Raw genomic sequence first — 22,342 nt, 5'->3', positions numbered from 1 at the left:
GTTTTGGTGCACATTGTTATTTCTTTACTGAGCCCAATGTATCCGATAAAATCATACTCATATATACACAAGAACACACAAGGCCTGTATACTAACTCAGACTAAATATGAAGTAGTACACAGGAGATAAACACACAATCAAGACAAGCACACTTTGTTTAAACATGCCCTAAAGACACAAAAACTGAACTTACAGCGTTTTCAAAAACAGGATGTGAGTCACCACCAATATCCGAGGCTTTCTCGGCAAAACCCGTTCACCAAATGCAAATCACTTGCACTGAGAGGTGACCCAATCACTCGCAAATGCCTGGATGTAATCCTGAATAGCTCATGGGAAGTCTGTTTGGAGTGAATTGGACTGAGTCAGTGCATGGAATCGGTCCCAGACTCCAGGGCTAGATGTGTCTAAGCACTTCCTGTGGTCTTAATCCCCTCGGAGGGGACCAATCGCCCAGTCACTCGTGCTAGTTTGTCAGCTGTTACATGACACTTCCTACATTTAGTCACACTGGTTGAAAGACATGTCTGTTGTTTTAATCATAACCAGAGTTGAGCACGTTTGGGCTTGTATATGAATGTGGAGTACATCTACACACGCGGACAGAGAGGATCTCCAGCTGATCTGATCAGAGATCTCTTTGCTTTGCGTCAAAGCCCTGCTGGGACAGGAGTAGTGGGGCAATGTAATAATTACAGGGCTTCTCTCCCAAGCAAATCAGCTTTGTCAGTAATCTTCCCATGCCGGTATAGATTATAGGATATTTTACCTTCTAAAATGCCCTGAGAAGAGGAGACACCAGAAAATTAACGACAAAACGTATTAAGAATGGTCCATTTCTCTGAGGTGTTGTGCAGTCACTTTAAGTGAAATTGCCCATATTTTGTTTGATTGTCCCCTAATAATCCAAGTTATCTACTCATATTTAATATTTCTCGAATACTTAATTTGCAGCTAAACAAATTTTGTGTCTGCAATGTGTAGATACATAGGCACTGCTATCTGTCATTCAACAGACATCCGATTGACAATAAACATTACACACATCCAAAATAACAATTACTTTACAGACACTGATCAAAAATCTAATCCAGCACCAGATTTCTCATTCACTTCAAATAACATTTACATCAGACAAGTTCAGAATTTTGATAATGTGCATATTATGTGTATGAGAGAGAGAGAGTTAGATAGGAAAAGAGGAACTGAACTGCATTAGCAAGTGAATTGGATGGACTTTCCATTTCCTACCCACTTCAAAAAGCTTTGCACGCTTGTTCACACAATTCCTCGGGCTTACAGCTAATTAACAACAAAATAAGCCAGCGGTTCTTCACAATAAAAGCAGAAGCCACATGAAAAAGATGAAAAGGGAAAACAAAAACACTTGCTGTGTGTTAAGCATAAAAAGGAGGTCAAAAATACAAACTTGCACAAACCACAAAAAGGACTCATTTGAGAAAAAGAAAGAGAATAGAGTAAAGCTACGGGTCATTAACGAAAATAAGCGAATTATAATGAAGTTACCTAAGGGGACAATACACACACACACATACTGTATATGTATGTGTATACAACCATATATATTACAACTAATAAGGGAGAATACACCCTAATTTAAAAAATAAAATAGTAAATAAGAAAGGACATGGGTTATTGAACTTTCCAAAGGATATTCACACTACAAAAGTTAGTAGTGTTGTTATAGCATACTTTAAGTAGTATAGTACTATACTTTATAGTATACTTTAAGGTCTGGTTTCACAGACAGGGCTTAGATTAAGACTTTTATAAGCTTTTATAAACGTGCCTGATGTGCATCTTGAGACAAAACAATGGCACTGACATATTTTAAGATATGTTAGTGCAAGTTGCTTTCAGGTAAAACAGCTCAAATGTGCGTTTTAGTCTGGGACAAGGCTTAAGCCTTATCTGGGGGTAAGTTTGTTGATCCTTAATACTGACTTTGAGAACATCCCAAACTGATATTCACATTGTCCTGCAGATGAATTGTGGGAGAGTACAGGGAAGGAGGAAAAGGAAAAGAAGTGTGTATCACTCACAATAGTATCACAAAGAGCTTCCCCGCCTCCCCATATCCAAGCCATTGTGTTTAGTGAACTCAAGCAGAGAGGCCAAAAGATGCTTGTGTGAAATATAATGGAGTGTGAGTGTATGTTTTTGGGTGGTAAGCCACTCTTCCTTTACTTGCTGACCTCGCTCTCTTACACTCTCGCTGCTTCTACATCCACGCTGTCACCCCTATATGATCCCTGCTGCGGGCAGAAACATGCTTTCCAAACAGTAAGCACTTTGGAGGGCCAGAATGTTGCTCGGAATGTCGCTGACAGGAAAGCAGGAAGAAGCCCTCCACCTTCAGATGCTGCAAAGGATTGCCAGCATTTCTTCCTATCTTTTACATTCAAGCATGGCACACGCACATGACCTGAACCACTTTCTTCACAATGAGGGCTTGTTTCTGAGGTATGTGGGATTTGCTTCCTCTTCCTTATCTTCAAGAGGATCATGAGGTTGATAGATCTGCATGCCACCCAGAAGAAACACTTACTCTATATTAAAGTTATGGCCAGACATCATTTTTAATGACACTGCCCACATTAGCTCCCCTTTAGTGCAACACTTCCACATGTTACTTGCCTGACGGGAACTGACTGTGGTTTTATGGTAGTTCTTCTTTAGATGGTCACGAAATGTTGAGGGTAATGGTTAAACAATGTTTCCAGAGATTGGTTGGATTGGTCGGCGTGCATCTCTGTGGCAAAAGCAGCCCTCGACCACCCCCATTCCCCACGCAGCGAAGCTCACGAGAGCAGCCTGATTTGGGTGGAAGAATTGGCTGCTTGGGTTTGGGGTCTGGCAGGCTTTGATATTCCATAATGAGGAGCAGGTCTGTCATTAGAGGATGAAAGGAAAAGGAAGGATTTGAGGAGAAGATACTAACCATCCTAAAAACAGAAAAGACATGATTACAGGGACAGACGTAACAGAGATACATATCTCACAGTAACATACTTTTCTCGAGTAATACAGTACATGTATGAAAGCGCTTCATATGCAACTTTGATTTTGCACGTTATTACATTTTGAAATATGTCAGAACCAGGGATGGGCTTTTCAGGATTTGGTTCTATCCATTGGTTGTTGACTGGATGGAGGCAGATCTGAATGTGAGCTGGTAAGATGTACGTCACCAGAGAGGAGCCTGTTGTTGTCAAAGGAAGACATAGATATGACATTACAAAAATGACATCACACACACACACACACACACACACACACACACACACACACACACACACACACACACACACACACACACACACACACACACACACACACACACACACACACATTCTTACATCTATCTTTATGAGGACATTCATTGACACAATGCAATCTCTAGCCGCTTACCCTAACCTTACCCATCACAACTAAGTGCCTAACCCGAGCCCTGACCCTAAACCTACCCTTAACCTAATTATAACCTTATCCCTAAAACCAAGTCTTGACCCTCAAACAGGCCTTTAAAGGGGTCTCAGAAAGTTAGGATTGGCCAAAATGTGTCCTCACTTTACTCACTTTGTCCTCACTCCAATGGTATAAAACTAAAACTGGTCCTCACAAAGATAGTTGTACAAGTACGCACACGCACACACACACGCACGCACACACACACACACACACACACACACACACACACACACACACACACACACACACACACACACACACACACACACACACACACACACACACACACACACACACACACACACACACACACACACACACACACAGAGAGAGAAATACACATCCATGTTATGGAGTCTTTAAAAACATTTCAATACAAGAATTAAAGGAAGTGGAATTTACCATTCAGAGAAATTCAACAAGTACTGGCATTCTCAAATAAAGTGTTCTTCAACTCTGACCCACAATTTGTAAGCATTTATTAAACATTAAGTGTATATAAATTATGTACAAATTTCTGTTTGTATTTATTTTTATTTTTTATCTGTAAGGCCTAAAAAACGTTGTCAAGCCATCATTCAAAGCTTGTCCTCCTGACCAGCATTCTGTTTCTAGCCTAAAAGCACACTTATTGCAGTTATATTAATTTCTTTAAATTTTAGATAATTTTAATTACAATTCCTTTTATTCAAATTCGAATTGTAATTTTTCATAAGTTTTCAACCTCAACTTGAATGGGAATTTCAATCAAATTGGGATTTTAAGAACAATTCAATTCTGAATGGCACACACATATAAAGCAAAATATTCAAGTCGTCAAGTCACCTTTATTTATATAGCGCTTTTTACAATACAGATTGTTTCAAAGCAGCTTTACTGTGATAACAAGAAAATAATGCAACAAAGATTGTTTTGTCATAGCTCTAGAAGAAAGTCATTGTCCAGTTCAAGTTCAGCGTTGATTCATTTCTGTTGCAAAAATCATTAGTTAGCCTATTTATTTATTAATTCAACTGAAACAGAAAACCTTTTATGCCGTTCTGGCCGTTCATTCACACAACAACAGCATTTTGGTGGCCTGAGAACGCAAACTTTGAAATAGGTTTCAAAGTGCAAGTTTTTGAAAATGAGTTTTGAAAACGATACCATTATCATCAAAATCCAATCATTCAAAAACATGAATCTGTGAAAACGGTAATGGTATGCATGCATGCATTCTACGGCACATGAATAGGCTACTGTTTCTGTTACCGTTATATGTATGTGCACAGGTGAGTCCTTCTTTACAAAGTGATATCGCCAATTACTTGTCTGGCAGGCATAATACAGCGTTTTTAGTCGTTTTTCGCGGATCTGTGTGAATGGGAATCATTTTGATAACGTAGTCATATTGAATGCATTGTCCTATATATTGAATGTCATAATCTAGGCCTATTGAATGCATTGAATTCATAATATTGAATTCATATAGTGCACAGTTGGCTTAGAAACAGGAAGTAATAGTCACACAACATTTGAATATCATCAGCTGATGTTTATAGGCAAAAAACACAACAGATACAATTTGAAAAGTATGATTTTATGTATTGTAAATGGAGACATCACATGGATTGCTCTGCATGTTGCTTTCTGAAGTGGCTCATCTCTTCACAGTGAGTGTACTGGCAGCCATCAGGACATAATGATTTACTGCAATAGCCTTGTGTGTGGCGGTCTTATCTATGACATGAGAGGGAGGAGGGGACGCTAATCTTGGCCTGGGAAGAATAACAGCTGATAAGTCTTTTGGTAGGATGATATGTGTGCGTGTGGTGATATTGAAACACACACAAATAGGATGTCTTTCAGTACAGGTCTGGGGGAGGTTATACTCCCCACTGGAATGGGAACATCCCCACATAACTGTGGGTCAACCACATAAATCACGTGCCACTGTGTCAGTGCGAATGTTAATAGGCTGATGGTATGGTGTTAATGTGAACAGATAATTATTCTCACCGCAGCGCAGATGAGAGAACTGAGGAACTTGAAAGCAAAAATCAAGATTGGTTAAACAGAAACTCCATGTCATTCCTTTGTCACCACAGTATTCACTGCAAAGCAAGTAGCAGCGAGAGAAAGTGTAGACGGATATTAGCGCTTTGAGAGTAGGGTTTAGTGCAGCGCACATTACAATGCAGCTTATCACCCGTTGCAGAAGTCATGATTAGGAATTTATGGGATCCGTTCAAACTCATTAAGTGCTTGATGTCGACTCAGTAGATGGAGTCGTCGCTCTGCAGGGCTTGTTAACTTTACTGCCAGTCTTTAGTGCTGCAATTCAACAGTCATGCAGGTGAATAATATATGGAAGTTTTTTTTAAGACAGTGATCTGATAAAAAAAAAATATATATATATATCTATATATATAAAGAGAGAGAGAGAGAGGGAGGGATAGAGGGAGCTTTATGTCCAAAAGCTTGCCTAGTATTCTGTTACACACTCAAAAGTATGTACTTTTTCTTTACAAAAACAGTATACTTTTAGGGCATGTTATAAGTAGGCAAATTGGGACGAAACAGTTGGTTCGAATTGGTTGAATAAATGAATGGTTAAATGATTCACTCATAAAGAGTGTCACTTACCAGAAACTTTATGCAACCTGCAGAAGGAGTCCCTGTAAAAGCAGCCTCTGTAGGCCTAATGTTGAAAATGTATATTTGCCTGTATATGACGAAAACATCTGGAATTATAAAAGTCCAAAGGTCTGGTCCACTTAAAAGGGGGTTAGAGTTTGTTTACATCATTCACATAAGCCAAAAGTTTTGTGTGAATCACTCTCAGATCATTGAAATGAATCATGTAGAACATGGCACATATTCAACCACTCCCTAATCCAAAGACACATTTCATTTAGCTATTGAACGATCCATTAATTCTTCATGTACTGCTATACACTTCACACTAGAGGGATATGGAATAGCTGAACAATGACTCATTGACTTTACATTTGTTCAAAACACACCATTTGGGCATGTCAAACCAAAAAAAATGTTGTGATTGAATCACTGTTCAATCAATCCAAACAAATCACAGACGCCATAGCTACGAAAAAGAGCTTAAAAACACAAGTTATGTCATGATGAATTAGGTGACTTCTTCTTTGAAATGGGGCGTCGTCTCCTCGATGAAGCAGTGAAATAGGTGAACACATGCCTGTTCGGCTCTTTGGAGCCCCATCAAGGGATTTTACTGATTATGAGGTAGTTATTTGCATAGAGATTTACTGAGATTTTAAAAAAGAGAGAGATGCTGATGGGAAAATACCTCTGCAGAACAAATAAAAGAACACAGATGTCTGGCTTATACACTAAAACTTTATCAAAATAACAACCTTTCAAAAGAACCTAAAACAACCTGTTTTGAGATCAGTAAAATCATGCCTGTATGAATTATATCTAATTACTATATAAAAAGTGTTGCAATGCAAAGGAAAACAATGTTAAAGGAAACATACACACATTCATAAAACCTTTCAGTTTGAAAACTGGTTGCCCCAACATATCACAGTGAATACAGTATGTAGATTTTTTTTTTTTTTTTATCTGGACTTAAACAGAAAGGTATAAAATGTATTTATTGAAAGAAATATTCAAGAATATATATCGAATAGTTATTTAAGATGCTGCACTATTTTTCTCTATTCATATAAGTATACATTTGTGACAATGATGTAAACTGTACAAAAGGTTCTATTTTCTTGCTTCTTGAATTTTGAAATTTCATGTTCAATTGTTGAATTCACTTTTCACTCTTAGATTTTATAATGAACATAAAATGAAATGAGTAAAAAACAAAGAAGAGCCATCAATTTTAGATTCCCCAATACAAAGCTTTTGAGATTCTAGAATGCATTTTCAATGTTCATTCATCAGCACATATATTTCAGAGTTGGGTGAGAGAAACCTCACAGACTGCAGTGTAACTCTACCTTTCCTCTCAGCCACCGGTAACACGAGGGGCTCCAAGTTCAGCTGTTGAAACAATCAGAAGAAAAATAGAGAGCATAAAATGCCATCTGCTTCACTGCTCAGCGCTTACAGGATTGTGAATGGAGGGAAACCGAGAAAAGCTTCGACTACAGAATTTATGTTGACTCTTCAAAGCCTTGCTTAAAAGATTAAACAATCTGGAAATCTGAGCGGTCCAAAGCTTCTTTTCAGCTGCAGTAACACCAACAAAATTAAGAGGTGTAAATCACCATACGTATGAGTGAAATAGATTGTTCCTGATGGAGCGACTGCAGAGAAATATTAGAGTGGATGCTTGGTTTCATTCAAAAGAGCCCAACTTTCTTTGTTATCCCTCTGTAAATGTTAGATTTTCATCTTCAGGCAAAGAATAGAAAACTATGAATGCAAGAAACAGCAACAAATTAAAAGAGAGAGGAAAAGAGAGAAAGTATGTCTGTCAACAATACAGTTTCACCTGTAATTGCTCGGTTGATACATTCTCGTATTTTGGAGCCAATGATAAACTGCATAAAGGCTTAAACCATGAGAAAGCAACAGTAATTTGGTTATATGAATTCACACAAAACATTTGATTGTATTCTATCCTAAAAAGAAAGATCCATGTCTTTATTTTATGCATTTAAACTAGAAAGTCACATTTGAGGGGCCGTTTACACGACACCGTTTTCAACTAAAAGCGTAAACTTTTTATGCGTTTTGGCCGTTCATTTACACGTCTGAAAACGCAAACTCTTTCAAAGTGCATGTTTTTGATGATGAATGATGTCGTTATTGTCTTCGTGTAAACTACAAAAACGTGAATGTGTGAAAACGGTGATGTCATGCGCATGCATATTACGTGTTCGGTCTATAGACCTTATGTAGCCCCGCCCCTTTTCAGCACTGCGCTCGTTGACTTTTGACTTACGGTCTGTTTTTTCACAGCGATTTTGCGTGTTTATTAATGAACTGCTCGTTTTAAAATCTTCCCGGTCGACTGACATTTGTTAAAGGGGTCATATAATGCCATTTTTGTACAAGCTAATATGATTCTTTAGGGTCTAAATTAAAAGTTTGTAATATACTTTAATTAAAAATTCTCATTAGTATTGTAAGAAAACACTCATTTTACCTGGTCAAAAACAGCTCTGTTTTCAGCACGCCGTTTAAGTGCATGTGTCTTTAAATGATAATGAGCTTTGCTCACCCCGCCCCTCTGTTCTGTGCGTACACAGTTTGTAATAATAACACAATAACCATAACGCGTTGTTCATTATAAATGTGGGATTATGAATTATATTGAGAACGGCGTACATAGAAAACATGCCGTAATGTAACCTGAGTGTAAACCTTAGCCGCATTCATCGTGAAGCGTGCAAGCGATTTGCAAAGATTAATGTAAATATTAATATAAAGGTTAATAAAACGTTACACTCACTTCTTCTTCTGGAGGTGCAGCAGGAACACGAATAGTTGGTACCGATCCTTTTTTCAGGAACAGCTTCTTAGCAAAACCAGCTTTTATACTGACCCTCCTTTATAAAGCAGTCTGATGTGTGAAATGATTTGCGCAAACATGAAAGCATTGACGTTGATCATGGGGAATGTTCCCTTCGAAAACAAAACTCAGCTACTGCGTCTTCAGCGGTTCGGATTTAGGAACATCAAAATTATGCTGTGTTCCTATTACACCCAAGAACAGAACACCACAATCGCTTAGACGCCATTCTGCTCATAGACAGTGCTCCAGCGTATCAACAATGACCGCTCGGACTATGATTGACAGCTCGCTCACGAGCGAGGGCGGGTCTGTGTTGAAACGCTGCTGTCAATCAACAATCGTGGGAGGGGCGTCGATTTTGTGACGTCACAAAATCGAACGGCTTGATTTGAGACGGGGGAAAACATAAGAAGATTTTTTTAAAAAAACACTGGATGGATTTCTATCATTTTATGATGGTTGTGTACAGGCACTGCCAACACACATTTCAGAACAATCAACTTATAAAAGTGCATGTACCATTATATGACCCCTTTAAGTCATCTGCTTTAAACATTACAGTCCTCATGATAACTTTCGTAAATCCACTTCAAAAGCAAATTACTCCTGGACAGCAGCGCCATAGAAATAAACAGAGCAACCGCAAAAACGGAAGTTCGAAGACAATATTCTAAAGATGGCGGCGCCCTCGTTTCTCTGGCGCATAAGGTCTATAGGCGTGTAGAGTTGCTTAACAAAGTGACACTGCCAACTACTGGCCTGGCATGCATAATACAGTGTTTATAGTCATTTTTGCTGATCCGTGTGAGAGGAGATCGTTGTTGTCTGTACGCAAAAAACGCAAATAAAAAATCGTTGTCGTCGTGTAAACGTACCCTAAATGCACTGGCCTAGATCAGCTATGATGGTTGAGTTTGAATACAACTCACACATTTTCTAAACTCATTCATTTCCTTTCACAGTACTTTCCAGTACTAACTTTAAATTGTGAATGCCAATTCAACATGTTAATTTACTGTGATTAATTATTATAAAATAACAGTAAAAATGTATCACAATTTTTTGTAGCCCATTAAAGGTGACAGGCTTTAAGTTAATTGAGTTAAACTCACATGTCAGTATTTGTGAGAAAAGCCCTAAAATGAACATAAGCCGCTTATGTTCATTTTAGGGCTTTTCTCACAAATACTGACATGTGAGTTTAACTCAATTAACTCAACTTATCAAATAATTGCAGTAAATTGCCAGCCCTACTTAAATGGCTAACTTTTGTTTATATTGGAAGGTCAATTCTGAGCTAAAAATCAGGACAAAATGGTCCCAATAACCATCTGTCCACAGGGACAGATCAGAGAGGGGGCCAAAGGCTGGTTATGGAGATGTTATAGAGCTACGAATGTGGTGCTTTTCTCAGAATAAAGTGTTTGAACATCTGTTCTGAACTACAGCTTTCTAAAGTCATCCAAGCCACAGACAGTCTTAACAGACAGTCAAAATAGTAATATTTACTATTTACAGTAATTTAACCTCTCTTACTAGATTAGTGAAGAACCTCAGTTACTCCTTAAGATTTATTCAGGTGTGAAAGTAGCAGTGAAACAGCAATATGTACAAGACAAAGGTTACAGTATGTACATTGTAGGAATAAGCACACAGCTGGAAGTCCATATTAAGCTGACAGTTATGTTTTTGAACTTGTAGCTGGTTTTTAATTGGTCCAGGACGGTCATCACTGGCTAGTCTGAGTTGATTAGCTGGTGAGTGAAACATCTTTGCTTTTACACGACAGGGTTTTCAACTAAAAACGGAAAGCTTTCTATGCATTTTGGCTGTTCATTTACATGACAACGCAGTATGTGGGCCTGAAAACGCAAACTTTTCGAAACAGGTTTCAAAGTAATAGCAACCCGAAAGTTTTTAAAAACGATCTCTCCCTGTAAACTACAAAATGTCATGTGCATGCAAATTACGTGTGTATTCTATCGCCAACTACTGGCCTGACATGCATAATACAGCGTTTTTAATTGTTTTAACGGATCCGTGTGAGCGAGGATCATTTTGACAACGTTGTCATCTGTACGCAAAAAAACGCAAAGAAAAAAAATCGTTTACACGACACATGGGAAACTTTTTATGCGTTTTGGCCATTCATTTGCACAACAATGGTGTTTTGGGGCCTGAAAACGCAAACCTTTAAAACAGTTTTCAAAGTGCGTTTTTGAAAACGATATCATTATCGTCTCCGTGTAAACTACAAAAACACGAATTTGTGAAAACAGTGACATCATGCGCATGCTTCTTTTCAAAGTGACATCACCAACTACTGGCATGGCATAGGGGAGAGCGGGGCACAAAGTAACGCTTTTTGACTTTCTCAGTTTGTGTAAATCTACTTATGGTTCAGAGTATTTATTTTTTCCCACATTAATTTCCCACATGTCTAGTACAATTATGTGGTTTTGTTTTATTAATACAGTATATACTTTTTTCTGGATATACCCCGAAAGAATGGAAGTGAAATGTGACAACATGCCCCATAGGTGGGGTACATTGTAACATGTGAGGGGCACATTGTAACATGACATATGACAGCTTAAAATGTTATCCGATCTAATAAAAAAAATATACAAGACAAACTAAAATATTTTCTAAACAAAATACAATTAAAAACCTTTTTCATATAAAATAATGGCAATTTTTTATATTAAATATAAACTCATTTTTGAGTTTTGACTACGAACACAGGAAAACACAGCTATACAACATTGTTCAAAACAAATAAATAATTAGTAATTTCTGAACATTGACTCTCAGTCTTTATTCACCTTTTTCTCACGTTTTCTCAATAAAATGAATAAAACTATAGAATATAATAGCATATTTCTAATAGGGGCACATTGTAACGCAGTGTTACAACATACCCCGCCAGCACAACTGGGATTTAAACCCTGCTAGTGTCTTCTGCTAGTTAGCGAAGCATTAAAGAACTATATCAACCGTTAAATAACATATTGGAGATTCAAATAATATCAGATTTGTCTAATTTTAAATAAACACAAAAAATAGAGATGAAAAATTTACTTAAGTAAGAAATTTCCTTTTGCTATGGTTTAATAAATGTCTATGGATATCTTCCAATTTTTTTTTAATTTTGGCGCAATTTTTTCTCTATATAGTGTTGATATGGCAACTAGTAAATACACCAAGTTTCGTCTTCCTAGCATGTGTGGAAGTATTTAAAACAAGTGTGTTACAACAACTAGCCCCGTGTTACGTTGAGCCCCGCGCTCCCCTACATAATACAGCATTTTTTGTAGTTTTTGCGGATCCATGTGAATGGGGATCGTTTTAACAATGTCGTCTGTACGCGAAAAACGCAAAGGAAAAACTTTTCTGTTTTAAGTATATCGTTGCCGTGTAAATGTACCCTTATACTAGCTATAAACCAACTACCATTTTCCAAAACATAGCCAACAGCTTAATATGGATTTTTCAGCAGGATATATATTTGTCTTCACATATAAATGCACACACACTTAGTCTCAAAACGCCGCACAGCGACTCAGCAGCTCAAACATTGTAATGCTCTACAATTCAAGAGCGAGTGCATTGCGTGTGTTTGCCGAGCAGAGTGGTATGTGTTTCTAAATTATCCTTGTCCTCTCTACACGCTCGATCTCACCACTCTGGTATGTAACACACACAGCCTCCTCTTCCCCTCCCTCCTCATTCTTTCACTTCACACGTCCATACTTTCACCAGACAACTGCCGTTTTAAAATCAGCTTATTCCACTTGTGTTTTTATTGCCCAGCAGAGAGTGATTGCGGTTATGCTGACGGAAGTGGCAGAAGGTGACATGCACGTGAGTGTTTTAATGCATCAGTCATGCATGGCGAATTCTCAGTGGTGTTGTGTCTGTCTGTTTGAGAATGTACAGGTGACCCTGTAGGAAAGAAAAATGACAAATGGGGTTTATTAAAAATCTCAGTTTTTGCTGGAATTGGTTAGACATAAGGAAAATGTGTTTTATTTCTCAAGATTTATCTCATAAGACATTTGTCATTGAAATCATCCAAGACCTATATATCTGAGAAATGCTATCCATTCACGCAAGCGAGAGCGTTGTTGTTCTGAATATAGGAATATATTCTGCAGACTGCAACTGCGAGTTCAAAAAACACATTAACATTGAGAAACGTACATTTCAGACACATATTTCAATTGATAGGCTTTCAATTGTTGTTTGTAGCATGTCGTTTGTGAATTAATCAGTATTTGTGAGAAAAATTTCTGGGGCTACATTTAACTTTAAGACATACACTCTGAAATTCTCTTAGTACTTCCCCTCGGGGGAATCCCTGCCGCCATTTTGAAGTGCATTCAACTTCATCAAGTGGACGAGGGAAGTTTATTTGTACAGACCCTCGACCCCTCAATTTTAACCGAGGGAGCGAGTCTACGAGTCTACACTTCAGGCAGACTCATAGACCACAATGCAACACGGTTCCATTCAAACCCAGTGCAAGGGTTCCGCCAGTAGTGGGCACTCGTGAAGAAGAAGGAGGGAAGTTAGTAAGGGAAGGGCATAAAAAAGTGGACTAAAACACAGCCTGAGTAAATGATTCAATGACTCCCTCATAAAGACTCCAAAACTTGTTTTTGAACAACTCGATTTAATGACTCACTCATAAAGACAGTTACTTGTAGCCACCTACTGCTATATGTTTGCAACATGCAGAAATAGTTATTCCTGAAAGAAAAAAAAAAACACCACTAATGCATAAACTGCCAAATTCAGGAACAGGCAAACAAAGACAAATGGAGTGAAATAAACAATGAAAATTCCCAGCACTCCATAGCAACACCCTGGCAACCACCCAAAGTCTCTGAGCTAGCTAAGCATCCTCTAAGAAGCACAGACAGAAAAAATGTGATTGTAATGAACTTTCGAGGCCAGCACATAGGGAATTGACTAAAATATAAGCCAGAACTCTCCAAATCTGTTTTTATGAGCCTTTCTTGAACAGGCACAACCACCGCAGTCTAGACTGTACGCATGTTTAGAGCGTAACATAACTGCTACACGGGCAGATGTGAATTCCTTTTACACCGGAAAGGTAGTAAAAAAAGAGGAAGAAAATGAGAGAGAAAGAGAGAGAGAGAGAGAGAGAGAGAGAGAGAGAGAGACCAAGAAGCTGGATGTCTGAAATCCTTTTTCCGACCTCTGACCTTTTAAATTTCAACTCACAAAGCTGAGGTGAGACCAAAAATCTCCAGCTCAATTTAGGAAGACAAATCTGCTTTAATTAGTGTCAGTTCTTAATGATCAGGTGATTCCTGTGGTTGTCTGGGAGACTCACCCTGCTAATTGAGTTTTTTTTTGCTGTTGGAAAACATCACTCTCAGCGGGGGCCGAGAGATAGTGACAAAATGAGGTTTGGCAGGCCGGGACCATTGAGAGTGTAATGTGTACACAGCTACGTCAATACATGCTGGAGAGACCCTGAGGCCTGAAACAACCTCCTCCTGCACAGTTGATTCTATGTGAGCAAGATTATATGCAGAATTTAATACAAGAGCACCTGATCCTAAAATGTATGTAATGTATTTATGTATATGTATGTATTCCTTTATGAACAAAATGTCTATGAAAGCAAAAAGAGCAAGTGAAGATGTGATTTGGTGAGGTATTTGGTCCAATCAACAATTTTTATTTTTTTTATTAAAGTTTCTGCTAACCGCCTACTAACTACATTGATTTATACACATGAGTATAAAAAATAAAAAAATCATATTGTAACAGGACAGTCTATGAAAAATATTTTTCATTGCTTCCATAAACGGTGCATTTAGCTTGTGTAACAGAAGCTAGAAGGAGCTTGACTTTCTCATGTTCTGTTTTTCTCCAGCCATAACATTTTGAAGACTCAACCGAAGGCATTAAGTAAAACATGTCTGTGATTACGTGTGATTAACACTAATAACTGTTTAAATGTTGGAGGTGGGGACGTAGTGAGCCGAATGAGACAATGATCTGATGGTCCATGTGACATTACAGGCCTAATCGGGCCCAGATGTGCCTGGCTTCGAATACAACTAAAACACAGCCAGAGAGAGGGGCCCCTCTGACGTCCCAGGACACTGCAGTCCTAAAGGGCAGCAACAGCAGTGATAATCTAACGTCTGGAACCCAGGGTCAAGACATACATTGAGTAAATGTTGCAAGATTAGAATATTCTTATATAATATTTAATATGCATATATTTTATATTTTATTATTTTAGCTATGGATTATATTAGATTAGCATCTACATGTAACTCTACTCCTAAAACACAAAATAAACTTTTAACAGATATATAGGATAATAATATTATTTTGTAATGTTTAAATACAATTTTTAATATCTAAATATATATTTTTTGTCATTTTATTTGAGTTCAAGTTAACTATGGACTACATTAGCTTAGCATCTACATGCATGTGTACTCCTAAAAAAAAATTAAATCACAAGTTAAATTTAAAACATTTAAAATGTGCACTCTCACACTTCCTTGGGATATTCTGTCCCTGACTGGTGAGTATAATATTTTCTCTTTATATGTGTTTTCAATTAGCAACCCGATAGCTTAGGATATGCTAACTGGTTAGCCAGTTAACCCTATTACAGCCTGCCCAATGTTCTTGCCTAGCATAAGATATTACAGCAGACTAATATTGCTACAAAAGGCTAACAAGAAAAGCCATTTGAAAACCCAGAACAAAATATAACACAACAGACTTTTAACAGGCTGTATAAGTCACAAGTCTTTCTATATTTCCTACCCCATCTTCCAGTTTCAGCAGGAACTACGTCCAAACTTGGACTTAAAAACTAGCCTGGAAATCCAGACCTAAGTCTAAAAGATTAATGGTCTGGCATCGACTAATGAAAATCGGCCAGCTCGAGGGGCGGCACCAAGCATGCATTTGAAAATCTCACTGCAGTCAATTGGCTAACACTACGACCAATCACAACAATAAACCCTATATGCTTAGCTACCAGCGGAGCTAACTGGTAGATTATACTCTCTTACCGTATCCGGTCGGCAAAACAGCAAAAACGTCCTTCTTGCAAAGGAACGATTCGAGCGGCATCTTCTGTTCCTGTTTTAGATAAAAAAGCCAAGTCTAACTCGTTCATTGTAGCAGCCAAAGCCGTTTCAAACAACTGGTATTCATCCATAGGCATCTCGCAATGTTTACTAATGACTTCGACGTCACACGCTGTCGTCATATGTTTAGCTCGCCTCTGGCCCGCCCAGAGCCATAGAGAGAAAGAGTTGCGACACTCCCATAGACCTCCGTTGTAAAAAATGGCGGCGCTTTTAACCGCCTACTTCCGGGATTTGAAGATCGGATTAGTTCCAAACACTGTCATTTGGGCATTGGACCCCATTCACTTACATTGCTGCGCGTCGAGTTGTTCCAGAGGTAAGTTGCTGAAATATCGACCTCTTTTGAATTGTCAACTGTCTATATTGTATCAGGGGCCCTTTGCGATGCTTATACTGGTCTTCATTCGTATATGCACAGCGTAATTATTTATATTTTATCTTGGTTGTTTCAATCAATTGTCTAGCATTGCCTGCTTGCTAGTTAGCTAGCGCGACTTCGCCAGCTGTGAAGGTAGCATCTTAGTTCGGTAATGAATCGCTACCACCTGTATAGCAATTTTTATTTAATTGAATTTTTGGGATATACTAACTTTTCACTATGTGACGTGTTGGCTGAGTTGGCGCTAGCTAACTAGCTAGCAGGCAGTGCTTGAAAATTGGTTGAAACCAACATAAAATATAAATAATTACGCTGTGCATGTACAAATGACATGTTGACAATTCAAAAGAGGTTGATATTTCATAAACTTACGTCACCTCTGGAACAACTCGACGCGCAGCATTCACCACTCAAACTCAGCCATCTATATTGTATCAGAGGCCCTTTGCGATGCTTATACTGGTCTTCATTTGTACCAGAACACCGTACAGACATGTTTGTTGGCTCGTATGCAATCATGTACCACACTCTAGCAACCGATTGGCAAGTTTTGCCACTGCAAGCACCACTCACATTTTCTTCAGGAAATGTATATTCTAGTGAAATGTTGCCTCTCCAAATGCAAAACTGACATTAACAAAATGCAATAATGCAATAACAGCTGAAAAAGTACTTGGGTGTGTGTTTTATTTTATATTTACCGTTCAATAATGCAATTGCTGCTGTCTGTCCCATAGAAGAACATGACAGCCAGAGTATGTTTTGGAACTATTGGGGCTTACATGAACCACGTGACAGCCATAGCGGCGACATCAAAGAGTGTCGCAACTCTTTCTCTCTATGGCTCTGGGTCCGCCTATATCAGATAACCCGATGTGATTGGTGCAGCTCAGATCGAGGGGCATATTTAATGAGCATGTATTATTCGACACCAGAGTAACTCGCTGAGCAAATTCAACTTGTGCTCTCGCGAGAACTCTGGAATACCAGGGTAACTTAAAACCGCATTTATTAAAAATGTCATACTGATAAACTTCACTGAACTGTAGAAATACTCTTCTCTCATGTACTGTATGTGAGACACGAGGCTCTGATCTAACATCCCAGCATCCATGCTGAGTCTGGGATATTACATACCACAGAAGATGGAAGCGGTCAGCAGGCTTTAGCCAATATTCAACATGTCAGTGGACTCAATTTAACATTCCATTCATCAGTTAGCTTATTAGCAAGCTTCCCAAAGCCCGTTCCCATTGGGCCATTGCATCTTTGTAGAGATAATCTGTAATATGCTGAAAGCCGTTGGAATGCCCTAACAGCACACATGTGTGCTCATACAACAGCGCCACGCACACACACACACACACACACACACACACACACACACACACACACACACACACACACACACACACACACAGAGCGGCAGTGACCCGTGTGCAGTTAAAACACAAGGATGAGGTAATGCCCCATCCTGCTCTATAGGAAAACAAACATGGCTTTGAAAGAAGCTATAATTCACCCATTCTCTACCACCACCCATATGTCTCTGATTCACTATACACCCACCGCATGCCTAACCTGCATGGAAAATACTCATTCCTCTCTCAGGAGGGCCTGGATCTCAGAGCTATTACTGATCTCTGATCCGTACAAAACTTTTTTGTCTAAATTCACAGTGCAATCTTTGCCACCATTTTATGTGATTATAAAAGTTTTTGTTGTTGTTGTTGTTGTCATAGGGCAAATCCGGACAATCTTGGAATGATTAGTATACAAGTTTTTACCCAAGATCTCACTGGGAACACATCGTACAAACTGACGAGCAACAACTGTGAAGAGCAAAAAAACTAAGGGTAGTGTCCCCACCTGGATTGACTTCCAGACTCACACACTACATGCTGCTGCCACTGGTGTGTTGGATCTACACACACTACATGCTGCTGCCACTCTTGTGTTGGATCTACACACACTACATGCTGCTGCCACTGTTTGTGCCTGTTGTCGGAGGACGCCATGGCAACCTCTCTGCTGCGGAGTTCGTCATATCTTGAAAGGGGGAATGGAAACAAGAGAAAAAAACTGTCTGTGTGATATTCCCACTAAAGCTCCTGGAAAACGTTGGTGGAAAAAGACAGAAAGAAGAGTGAAGAGGATATCAACTTGGATCATAAATGACAAAAAAAAAAAGACAAAAAAAAAAAAGAAAAGAGAAAGATTGTGAACTCACATAACCCTAAGTTTTGGGTAATGCATTGCTTGGCATGAATGTTTTTGTTTTACAAATAATTTGGATTGCAAGCTTTTATATAAAATTAAAGGTACAATATGTAAGAATTTTGCATTAAAATATCCCAAAATCTCAAGGCCAGTGATATATATTTTTTTAAGTTGATTACTTACAATATCCCAAATGTTTCCAACTATTTTTAAATCGTGAGAAAATTGCGATTTTAACCAAGGAAACGGGGCGTTAGAGCAGGGGTGAGCTGGGAGTCGCCAGTCAATTGCGTCATATCCGCGTTACCCTCGGTTTCCGCTCGTACTGCGTGGAGTCCTGGACAAATGCGGAAGTTGTAGGCCTAGTTGTAGCGTCTATCAAGCTACAAACTTTAGCTTGTTTCTTGCAGTCGTTACGGAACACAATTATTCTTTACCGATTGCAGCTGGTTCTGTCGACAAAGCATGCTTAATTTTATATTTTCCAAATGTAGCATTCGGTAATAGTTATGTTTATGTAAGGAAAGTATTATTGCTTTAGGTTTGTGTTTAGTTTATTGACATTGTTTATCACGTCTGGTGTTTATGGCCATGTAAATAAACATAGCATGTGTTATACATAAAGATTAATCAGTATTTTGGCAAATGATGTGGGCATGTTCGAATGTACTTTTACAACAATTGTTTAGAACACGTAAAACTGCGCAGCGTTATCACAACAATGAATTCGACAAATACAGTAACCTCTATGATAACCAATTTAGTATTAAACCTTACTTTTCTTGCGGTTAATTCATTTTAATGAAATAAAAGTGTGATGAGGTTTAAGAGTCAGGAAGGAAGAAGACAGGGATCGGCGTGACTGGGACTCATACTTTATTAAAATAAAGCAAAACAAAACAAACAAAAGCCGCGCACAACGCGCATTCACCGTGGCAACCGCGACGGCACAAAACAGTTCAAAAATGAGAGCTCGGATCCACCGTTTTTCTTCCTCTGCGTCCAATTTTCTCTCCAGTCTCTCTCTCGTTCCAGCGCGGCTTATAAGCGGTCTCTCCACGCCAATAATACTGCAATAAGACACAGGTGTTCGTCATTTGCACTTGACCTACTTGCTCGTCTTTTCTCTCTCCCGTTACAGGCCGCGCTGAGCCACGCCCGCCCCCCTCGCCACGCCCCCCTCGCCACAAAAAGCATGTCATTAAACGCAACATTTATAAAAATAGAACCTAGCCTCATCCATAAACATGATTTTTCGATTCTTGTCTGACTGATTTACATCCACGGTGGAGTTTAAAACAACAGTTCCCATCATTCCACGCTCCTTCACATCGTCATCAAGCTACGCCGTTGTTGTTGTTTGGAATGTAGCGCCCTCTAGCGGCAAAAAATTCTTGCATATTGTACCTTTAATGCAATTATATTACCTTTAAGCCACCTATACACTTGAGCGACAATATTTTCTTCTGGGTTAATTAATCAACAAAATGTTAAATAATTAAATCATCAAATAAAATTGTATTATAATTCGATAAATATATAAATACAAAAATTATATAAAATATTTATAATTATAAAATATGTATAATATAATATATAAATAAATAAAATATAAATAACATATATATAGGCTATTATAACATATAGTTTAAAGTGACTTCTGTAGTGGAAAAAAATACAACGCAAGTCAATAGGGTCCATCAACTGGACGTCTGGTTACCAACATTCTTCAAAATATCTTCTTTTGTGTTCAGCAGAAGAAAGAAATTCATACAGGTTCGGAACAACTTGAGGATGAGTAAATGAAGAATTTTCATTTTGGGGTAAACTATCCTTTTAATGTATTAAGGTAAGAAAACTTTCGTTCGATGATGTCCTGTCCTCCGTTCAGCCAGACACCTAGCGGCTGTCATCTTGATGAATGCTTCAACCTTCCAGGGCCTGATCAATCCCTCAGCTTTTGGTTTCTCTCCTTTATGAAGGTCGTTACTCTTGAGAGGCTTGACTCTCAGGTCTGTGCTTTGTAATGAGGGATGAGATCCTTCGTAAACGGTTTCCATAGCGCTGAGGTAATCGATCTGGCGCTTAGGAATTGAGATGGAGACTTGGCTTTTACTGCGAAGGCTGAGAGCCTGTTGTGTCATCCGTTGTCTTTGAGAGGTATGTGATTGTCAGTTTGCATTAAAGGGAGAGAGGCAGAGAGTGTTATAATAAAATGAAACTTGACACCATCCCATCTGTCTCCGTTACTAACAAAAACACAGAGACCCTTGAATATCGTTTCACAGCGCAAAACAGCATAGCTCTTTTTAAGAGACATGGAACAGAGCTAGCAAAAACAAAAAGGCATTGGAAAAACAATTTCAAAATAGAGTACTACAAAAACAATGTACTTTTCATTTACTGTTATGCAATACATAGAACCAATACTGTAACAAATGTATTGGCAGTATAAAGGGGAGGAAACAAAACTCTTTAGAGACAAATAAATGGGAGAAATAAAAGCCAGCTAAAAGTAAGCCCCGCCCTTTAGTAAAAAGAACCAATCACTTTCAGCATCATCAACTTTTGTACTGTGATGATGTGCAAAATACAGTTTTATTCATTGGTTGTATTTTGATTTTACTTCATACTAAATGTGTAGCTACAGTACCTCATGGAGAGTTATAGGATATGTGTGTGTGTGTGTGTGTGTATATATATGTACACAGTATATATATATATAGGCTATATATATATATATATATATATATATATATATATATATATATATATATATATATATATATATATATATATATATATATACAGTAAAGGCCAAAAGTTTGGACACATTACTATTTTTTTAGTTTTTGAAAGAGGTTTCTTCTGCTCATCAAGCCTGCATTTATTTGATCAAAAATACGGAAAACAAATGTGATATTGTGATATATTATTACAATTTAAAATAATTGGTTTTCAATTTATTATACTTTAAATTATAATTTATTTCTGTGATGCAAAGCTGAATTTTCAGCATCATTACTCCAGTCTTCAGTGTCACATGTGACATCCAGTCTATCACATGATCCTTTAGAAATCATTCTAATATTCTGATTTATTATGAGTGTTGGAAACAGTTCTGCTGCTTAATATATTTGATGAATAAAAGGTTAAAAAGAACTGCATTTATTCAAAATAAAAAATATTTTCTAATAATATAAATCTTCTTTACTATCACTTTTTATCAATTTAACACATCCTTGCTGAATAAAAGTATTGATTTATTTCAAAAAAAGAAAGAAAAACAATTACTGACCACAAATTACTGACCAGTATTGTTGTTACAAAAGATTTCTATTTTTAAAACATTTGCTTTTTTTTATTAATTTTTTTTATTCATCAAAGTATCCTAAAAAAGTATCACAGGTTATGAAAAAATATTAAGCAGCAGAACTGTTTCCAACTTTGATAATGAATCATCATATTAGAATGATTTCTAAAGGATCATGTGATAGACTGGAGTAATGATCCTGAAAATTCAGCTTTGCATCACAGAAATAAATGATAATTTAAAGTATAGGCCTACTAAAAAATAAAAAACAATTATTTTAAATTGT

At 37.8% G+C, this 22,342-nt stretch overlaps 1 long non-coding RNA gene across 1 annotated transcript; it reads left to right on the top strand.

Moving 5' to 3' along the window:
• Positions 1 to 12,709: 12,709 nt before the first annotated feature.
• On the top strand, positions 12,710 to 21,210 carry LOC309483754. The gene is made up of 3 exons (XR_014200641.1): positions 12,710 to 12,851; positions 15,048 to 15,201; positions 18,266 to 21,210. It is a non-coding gene; the product is annotated as an uncharacterized lncRNA (long non-coding RNA).
• Positions 21,211 to 22,342: the final 1,132 nt, after the last annotated feature.

This window comes from Leuciscus leuciscus (genome assembly GCF_965113295.1).
Source record: "Leuciscus leuciscus genome assembly, chromosome: 20".
Lineage (NCBI taxonomy): Eukaryota > Metazoa > Chordata > Actinopteri > Cypriniformes > Leuciscidae > Leuciscus > Leuciscus leuciscus.
This window is presented reverse-complemented; position numbering and strand designations above follow the sequence as displayed.